This window comes from Saimiri boliviensis, chromosome 5 (assembly GCF_048565385.1).
Source record: "Saimiri boliviensis isolate mSaiBol1 chromosome 5, mSaiBol1.pri, whole genome shotgun sequence".
NCBI classification, from domain to species: domain Eukaryota; kingdom Metazoa; phylum Chordata; class Mammalia; order Primates; family Cebidae; genus Saimiri; species Saimiri boliviensis.
This window is the reverse complement of record NC_133453.1, coordinates 49784833-49794030: the sequence shown is the minus strand read 5'-3', so window position 1 is coordinate 49794030 and position 9198 is coordinate 49784833. Positions and strand designations below refer to the sequence as shown.

At 44.1% G+C, this 9198-nt stretch overlaps 1 non-coding gene across 1 annotated transcript; it reads left to right on the top strand.

Annotated features, from left to right (window-relative positions):
* Nucleotides 1–3814: 3814 nt before the first annotated feature.
* On the top strand, nucleotides 3815–3954 carry LOC120364533 (U4 spliceosomal RNA). Its single transcript, XR_005579769.1, has one exon. It is a non-coding gene; the product is annotated as a U4 spliceosomal RNA (small nuclear RNA).
* Nucleotides 3955–9198: the final 5244 nt, after the last annotated feature.

The following is a 9198-nucleotide window of genomic DNA, read 5'->3' as shown; positions in this document are numbered from 1 at the left end:
CCATGTTAGTGCTTCTCTTCATGCTGACTTCTGATAGCTGTATACTTTAGTGAATTAGAAAAGACTAGGAGCTGAAAGAGTCACATAATTTTTGCAGGTATTATAACTTATATGAAATTAAAAATTAACTTATTTGGCGAAAGCTGGGTGTAGTAGCATGTGCCTATAATCCCAGTTACTGGGAAGACTGAGGCATGAAGATCTCTTGAGCCCAGGATTTTGAGGCCGCAGTGAGCTATGATTGTGTGCCACTATACTCCAGCCTGAGTAACAGAGAGAGACCCCTGTTTCCTACAAGAAAGAAAGAAAGAAAGAAAGAGAGAGAGAGAGAGAGAAAGAAAGAAAAAAAAGAAAGAGAAAGAAAAGAAAGGAAGAAAGAAAGGAAGAAAGGAAGGAAGGAAGAAAGAAAAAGAAAGGAAAAGAAAAAAAAAACCTTAATGATGAAGTAAAGCATCCCAGCTGAGTAACTTTCTATAAGCAAAACTGTAAATTTTTATTCTTTTTTATGGTGAAAAGATATACATATATTTGGAATTAGCCAGCTGGACTCTGTTTAGATGATCCCAATTTTGTTGGCAACATCCAAAGCATCGTAATCAGGAGCCAGTCGCACATATGCCTTCTTCTCTCCATCAGGGCGAATCAGGGTGTTGACCTTGGCCACGTCAATGTCACAGAGCTTCTTCACAGCCTGTTGGATCTGGTGCTTGTTGGCTTTAACATCCACAATGAACACAAGTGTGTTGTTGTCTTCTGTCTTCTTCATGGCAGACTCAGTGGTCGGCGGAAACTTGATGATAGCATGGTGGTCCAGTCTGTTTCTCCTGGGGCGCTCTTCCGAGGATATTTGGGCTGCCTCCCGAGTCGCAGTGTCTCGGGCCGCCGGAAGGTGGGTGACGTGCGAATCTTCTTTTTTTTTTTTTTTTTTTTTTTGTGGCCGTGGACACCTTTCAACACTGCCTTCTTGGCCTTTAAAGCCTTCGCTTTGGCTTCGGCTTTGAGGGGGCAGGAGCTTCCTTCTTCGCTTTCGGCGCCATCTTGTGAAAAGGGCGTAAAACTGTAAGTTTTTAAAATAAAATCTATACTCAATGCCCAGAGTCAATGCCTTGTTGTGTAGGGAGAGAACACTTGTAAACTGCTTCCTGCCTAAGGTAGGCAATGGGAAATAAGAGCACATTAATGCCAAAATTCAAACTCTGGAGTCTCTGGATCTCAACCGTGCTAAGGAACTCACATCTTGAGGCCCTCAAATCACCCTGGTGATGTGTGGGGCATCCGTGGTGGTCTCATGGATCCCTGGGAACAGGTTCATTTGTGTTTTCAGCTGTGGTCTCCTGTATCACAGAGATGTGGTGCAGTGACCTATAGCGGGGCCTGGGAATCTGCATTAAAACAAGCACTCTAGGAGATTCTGATAGGAGTGAACGATGAAAGGCATCCAAGGGTTGCACAATATAGGAAAAATCATGCATTGGGAGATCCAGGAGGAATTAGGTTTTCTGCTGCAGCTTGCTGCACTTATTGAAATGGAGTCAAGTAGTACATCTATACTCAGTGGGAACTCTGACTGAATATGAGTTATAATTGCCAGGGGACACCCTGATTCAAGGTAAGTGTGCCATTAAGGTTCTGGTGTTGCAAACTCAGTGATTCATCAGGCCGTTGCTGTAGTAAAAGACCATTATGAGGGTGAACTAATCTGCCTCCTTACCTGCTGCCCACAAGAATCTAATCAGATTGTTTAAGCTAGTGCAGGGTCCAGCACAGAATGTTGCACAAAGAAGGTATTCAGTATTGTATTGGAGTCCAGGCAGCCCTTCCAAGCACTGGATGTCCATCTGCTGTAGCTTTTCTCCAGGTAACTCAGGAGTAGGAGTTTTGGAAAGTTTGAGTCCTAATGTGCCCCGCCAAAAATGAGCGCCATTTTCAGAACATAGCTCTGGCTTTCTACTATTTACTTACGGTGGCTTGTGAAAAATCACATTCTATTGACATTCTTTTTTTTTTTTTTTTTTTTTTTGTTACGGAGTTTCACTCTTGTTACCCGGGCTGGAGTGCAATGGTGCGATCTCGGCTCACTGCAACCTCCGCCTCCTGGGTTCAGGCAATTCTCCTGCCTCAGCCTCCTGAGTAGCCGGGATTACAGATACGCACCACCATGCCCAGCTAATTTTTTGTATTTTTAGTAGAGACGGGGTTTCACCATGTTGACCAGGATGGTCTCGATCTCTTGACCTCGTGATCCACCCGCCTCGGCCTCCCAAAGTGCTGGGATTACAGGTTTGAGCCACCGCGCCTGGCCTGACATTCTTGAAATAGAGCTACACTAGCACTTAGGCCAAGTTCAGATGAAGAGCAAAACAATTAGGATTCAATGTATTGGATAATTATATGGGGATTAAGCAGGTTCTGTCATTAATGGTCATTAATGACCAGGTTTTAAAGAATGTGTTAGATTTCTCTCTCTCTCTCTCTTTCTCTCTCTGTCTCTCTCTTTAAGCTAGGGAAATACTGTTTAGTGTTCTTAAAGTAATGTGGACTGACTTACCCAGGTTACATGATACTTCCCTCTTAATCAATGAATATGAATTGCTTCACTTTTAATTGCTCTAAAATCTGTAGGAGATGGATGATAGTGCCTTGACTTCCAGGGTCACAATAACAGAATTACTGACTTTTATTTTCTTTCTCAAGTCAGGAATTTGTGAGAGTGATATCATTCAAATAAACTTTGATCTGGACATCCCAGGAACCCATTTGGAAAAATGTTGCCCTGAAAAATTAGGAATGAATGAATTTTTTTTGGCGGGGGGGGGGAATGGAGTATTGCTCTGTCGCCAGGCTGGAGTGCAGTGGTGCCATCTCAGCTCACTGCAACCTCCACCTCCCAGGTTCAAGCAATTCTCCTGCCTCAGCCTCCCAAGTAGCTGAGACTACAGGCACACACCACCATGCCCAGCTAATTTTGTATTTTTAGTAGAGATGGGGTTTCACCATGTTGGCCAGGATGGAATCGATCTCTTGACCTCGTGATCTGCCTGCCTTGGCCTCCCAAAGTGCTGAGATTACAGGCGTGAGCCACTGCGCCTGGCCTTGATAAATTTTATCATATTCTCTTATTTACTATGGATTTTAAACAACATGCATTTTCTGTCTACTTTAAAACAAATTATTGTTAAAGAGAAAGTAAAATTACAGAGATGTTATTTATATTTACTTTTAAGAGAAAGTAGTTATAGTCCTGCAATCACAGGAGTGGACATTTTCTGTCTAGCTTAGCCTGGGAATTAGGTGTTATGCCATATTCTTCCTGTGCCACCTAGTGAGAGACTCAAATGGTTTTATGTGAGTTTTGCATAGATTATTTGTCATTAATTTTTTTAACTTTTCATTTGTAGCAAATCAAGCAGGTTAATAACTGGTACATATCAAATTAGAGGTTGAAACCAAAACTGAAACAGAGAAAACAAAGTACAAACTATGCCTTCTGTTACAAACAGCATTATGGCAGGGTGTGCTCAAGCTTCCCACTCACACCAATAATGATGCCAGTGGAGAGGGCATGGAGAAAATCTAGGCCCTAACCAGTGTTGGTAAATCATGATGGTATGGCATGATGACACATCTGATTTATTCAGCCAAGAACATCCTAAAGATAGTATTTCTAGATTTAAATAGAATAGGATGCCTTTCATATGCCGTTTCCCCTCTTTACACTTTCCTTTCTCCACGTGATAAAATTTTGCTCATCTTTCAAGAGTCTTCAGGCCTTTGATAGCTGCATGCTTTAATGAATTAGAGCAGATCATATATCAGCTTTGTGCAGTGGCAATAGCATAGCCAATGAGGTTTATCCAAGGCGTGATTATCGCTAATTGAAAATTTTCCCAATACCCTGCCATGACGACTTGCAATATAGTCAGCACTGGCAATTTTTGACAGTCTCTGAAGAAAGAGAGAAAGAGAGAAAGAAAGAAGGAAGGAAGGAAAGAAAGGAAGAAGAAGAAGGAAGAAGGAAGAAAGGAGGGAGGGAGGGAGGGAGAGAGGGAGGGAGGAAGGGAAGGAAGGAAGGAAGGAAGGAAGGAAGGAAGGGAGATCATATATCATTTCCTCTGTGAAACCTGTCTTTTTTCACACTCTGCCTGCATGTAATACATAGATAAACAGACACAGACACATATACTGCAGCAGGTCTAACTGGTCCTTGCTTGTTTTCCAGAATATTTTGTGCTCATGCTTCTGTGACTACATTAACTCATATTATGGTTTTCACAGATTTAGCTGCTTGAGGACAAGGGTCATGTGTTCATCTCTGAATTAGACACCACCCTGAATGAGCGAAAGCACAGAAGTCTTTATAGAGTCATCACTGCTGCCCATTTCTCTTCCTCACTTGGTTGTAGAAGCCACTTATATCCAATTTCCAGTGACTGGGCCGTGGACAGATGGAGAGTTACAGTGTGTGTGTAAAAGGGAAAGGCAAGGCCTGGAGGGAGAGAAGGGAGTGACAAACCAGTAGGAACAGCGTTCCGAGGGATCTCTGATGAGCTTCTCCAGGCGGTACCCTCTCCCTCCACCCTTAGCCCTCATCTTCCCTCATTCTGAGAGACAAACTATCTCACAGTTGGGGTGTTGACTTGGTCCCACTTGTGCATGCTGCCTCTGGACGGCAGTGATGGTCACAGAGGACTCAAGTGTTAATAATCGTGGTTTAGGTGGCAGCAAAGAAAAAAACTACATGATTGTCCCTAAACCAATGCACATTTGTATATGAAGCCTGTCACTTAGGTCCAATTCCAAATACCTGGCCTTTCTGGGCATTCTCTTTTACTGGCTTAAAGTAGGTATGAGGGATTTTCCCATGACCATGTTCAAAAAAAAGAAAAACAAAAAACAATCACCCCTCCTAGGCCCCCCTGGAAGAAGCACCATCAACTGACTACCCCAGCCTCAAAGAGCTACTTCATCTTCAACCTCCTACAGCATTTACTGGTGTGGTCTAGTCCTATTAGATAGCATCTTGATTTATTGTTCCATTGACTTTGGGTCTCCTGACTGGACTGTAAGCCCCCTGAGAACCTTATCTAATTCTTCCCTCCAGAGCTCCTAGGACATCAGAATAGAGTGATGGTCTTAAAATAGTGCATATTCTTACTTTGTTGGTTAACTGAACAACAAATACTCCATTTATTTTTTATATTATTTCACATGTAATTATATTATTATATCTTTTTTCTTTTCCATCTATTCTCACATCTTCATGTCTATGGCCTCTTCTTTCCTATACTCCATTCCTCTTCACGGGGCATTATCTTCCAAAGAGTCCTAATGACCCAGCTCTACCACAGCCACCGTGGAAAGTGAAGTCCAGTGCAGAACAACGTAAACAGACGAATCCTACCCTGTGTGTAGACCCACAGTCAGAGGACACAGAGAGAGAGGAAGCAATACACAAAAATTCCATTGAGCTGTTAGGGTCGTAAAGTGTATTATAATCATACTTCAAACAATGTCAGCCCAGAACTCACAGAAGTTCTATGATTAGCACCATCTCTTTCACTTCCTAATTGCAAAGACACATTCCTTCTCTATTTGTGCTTTGGCCTGGTAAGGATGGGAAAGCAACTTAAACTCATTTGAGGTTATAATTGCTGTTTTTCTATGTTTACAAATTTTATTTTGTCAAGTAGTCAGTTGTTCAGGCTGAGAAAGTATAGGACAAATTTTTCTTTCAGTGTGAACACGTGAAAAACAGGTGAGGTCTCCAGGGTAATGGAGGAGGCCTCAGGGGATGAATAATGTGTTCTAAGGTCCACAACTAGGCGATTGTTCAGGGCAAATTGCAGAGTGAGTGAACTGCAGGCAAGGGAAGATTTCAAAGAGCCCAGTCCCCACTTCAGAAAATGGCATCTCTGTATTTTCAGTGAGATCAAGCCAAAAACCTTGCACTTTGGGTTTCTCTCTCCTGGCACATCCAATGTCTAATCTAATGGCACATCTTGCTGGTTTGGGGGAAAATTCTTCCAAAATATATCTAATATCTCCACTTTCCACCACTCTGGTGCCACTCAGATAATCTATGCCAGCCCCCGGTCCCATTAGAACTTCTGCAGTGGCCTCTGCCCTCGTCTCTCTGCTCCTACTCTTGCTGCCACCCCCTTCCACCTCCACACAGCAGCCAAAATGACCTGGGAAAAGCACAAGTCGTGTATCATTAAGGTAATAGTTGCTACTGTCACAAGGAAACCCCCAAATTTGAATAATATACATTTTGTCTTCCATTTTTTTCTTGCTCAGGGAGTAGTCTCATGTGATGGCTCCTTGTCAATGCCAGGCGGGGAGAAGGAGAGCCCAGTCATCTTAATACATGGAGTCAACACCCGGCTGGTAGAAGAGGGGAGAGAACATGAAGCAGGCACATCTGCTCCTTCAATAACTCTGCCCAAAAGTCACCCATAAATCACTTCTGCTCTCCCTCTAATGGCCAGAATTCATCTATGGCCTCTCTAGATGCAAAGAAGTGCGCCGGGCGCGGTGGCTCAAGCCTGTAATCCCAGCACTTTGGGAGGCCGAGGCGGGTGGATCACGAGGTCGAGAGATCGAGACCATCCTGGTCAACATGGTGAAACCCCGTCTCTACTAAAAGTGCAAAAAATTAGCTGGGCATGGTGGCACGTGCCTGTAATCCCAGCTACTCAGGAGGCTGAGGCAGGAGAATTGCCTGAGCCCAGGAGGCGGAGGTTGCGGTGAGCCGAGATCGCGCCATTGCACTCCAGCCTGGGTAACAAGGGCGAAACTCCGTCTCAAAAAAAAAAAAAAAAAAAAAAATAGATGCAAAGAAGTGCCCTGCTGGGCAGTTGCTCCCCTGCAACTGCAGGGCACTCCTTCAATGTCGCAACTCCACCATTCTACAACTCTACAGCTCCAAAATTCCACAACTCTGCAACTCTTTAGTGACAACTGCCATCTGTTCAAATGTAAGGTGGTCCTTATTGCTTGCCTGCTTACAACTGTCCGAGAGCTTTCCATCTAACTAAATTAAAAAATCAAAATCCCAGCACTTTGGAGGTTGAGGCAGGAGGATTGCTTGAGCCCAGGAGTTTGAGACCAGCCTGGCAACACAGGGAGACCACCCCCACCACAAAAGTCAGCCAGGTGTGATGGCATGCGTTTGTAGTCCCAGCTACTTGGGAGGTTGAAGTGGAAGGACTGCTTGAGCCCAGGAGGTCAGGGCTGCAGTGAGCTGTGATTGCCTCACTGCATTCCAGCCTGGGTGATAGAGTGGAACCCTGTCAAAAAAGAAAGAAAGAAAAAGAAAGGAAGAGAGAAAGGGAAGGGAAAGGAAGGGAAGGAAAAAAGAAAAGAGATCCAAAATTCAAAGCCTCCAGATCCTCATGCCACCCCTCCGGTCTCATTGTGCTCCAGCCTCTGTGACTCTCTCTGATCCCTGCTTATCCCCACCTCAGCAATTACTGTTTTCTCTGCCTTGAGTATTCTTTCACCAGATCCCTTTTTATCAGGTGAGTAAATAGAAAATGGGACCCAGGAATTTGCACTTTAACAGGCACCCAGTGACCCTGCTGCTGACGGTCGGTGGTCTATACTTTGAGGGGCACTGGCACAGTGGTTAAGAACATGGACTACAGGATCAGAGACACTTGGGTTCAAATACTATGAACCCAAAGACTTGCTAAATCTATAACTTTGTGTACCTTATTCATCCTCTCTAACGCTCGATTTCCTTACGCATGAAATAGAGCTAACAACAGAAATCACTTCACATGGTTGCTGTAAGTAAAATGAGGTCAAACTAAGATATAGCACCAGGTCTGACATATAGTAAGTAGTTTGAAGACATGCCTACAGATGCATCATGCAGCTTTAGAAAAAGTAGGGTGGAACTGGACAAAAGAAGATTTGAGCAAGTGAATCTTAAATGAGAAAGTGATGTGACGCCTGTGCTTCCTGGGGCTAAGGGTTGCCACCACAGAGTCTTAAGGAGTGGAGTGGTATGTCAGATGGATCATTTGAGATGCCCGTGATACAGTCGCTCTGAGCAATGATGAAAGAAAGTTAGGTCTGGAGTAGGGGGCCCTACCAGGAGCTAACCTTCTTAGGTTTCAATATGCTAGATGAAAGAAGATCCAGTTGTATGAATTGAACAGAGAGATGAGTTGGAGGGAGAAGAAAGCAGCAAGAAGCAGCAGCAGAAGGTTGACAATGTGAAAGCAGGCCAAGGGAAAAGATTGAAGGGAAATGTGTGTTGTCTCAGTATGGACAGGACCTACTGCAATGGAAGAGCACTGATTCCTAGATTATACCCAAGAATGCCACTAGACACCAGAAAGTGGTAAAATAGGATTCCCAAAGTAAATGAGACCATAGAAGCCAGAGCTACTGGCAACACTTTGAGGAAGTCATTGTAATTACAGCTGAATGGTGAACTGGTGGCATGCAGTCAAAGGTTGCAAAGAGGAAGACACTAGAAATTTTCCTCTGAATTTTCCTGAAGTTGCCAGTAATATCCTTGTTGAGGGCAGCAGCTTCTAGGGATAGAAGAAGTACAAGGGGAAGGAGAACAAAGCTGATTAAAGAGTCAAAGTCCTAGATGTTGTTAAGAAATAGATGCGTTTGGGCCGGGCGCGGTGGCTCAAGCCTGTAATCCCAGCACTTTGGGAGGCTGAGGCGGGTGGATCACAAAGTCGAGAGATCGAGACCAACCTGGTCAACATGGTGAAACCCCGTCTCTACTAAAAATACAAAAAAATTAGCTGGGCATGGTGGCGCGTGCCTGTAATCCCAGCTACTCAGGAGGCTGAGGCAGGAGAATTGCCTGAACCCAGGAGGCGGAGGTTGCGGTGAGCCGAGATCGCGCCATTGCACTCCAGCCTGGGTAACAAGAGCGAAACTCCGTCTCAAAAAAAAAAAAAAAAAAAAAAAAAAAGAAATAGATGCGTTTCGTATAAAGCATACGTTCACACAAATATATAAGAACACAAATATACAAGAAGGAAATGGAGCAGCGGCCAGGAGTAAAGTTTGAGTCCGTTAGTACCACATGCTCATGTGCTCTTTCTCTCTCCTATACAAACTTCCTGTGGCTTCCACAGAAGGTCCCTTTTACTCTCCCCTACCCCTCTACACTCTAAACTGACTCCTAACCTAGTTTGAGTAGGATCAAGATTCCACGTAGGTTGA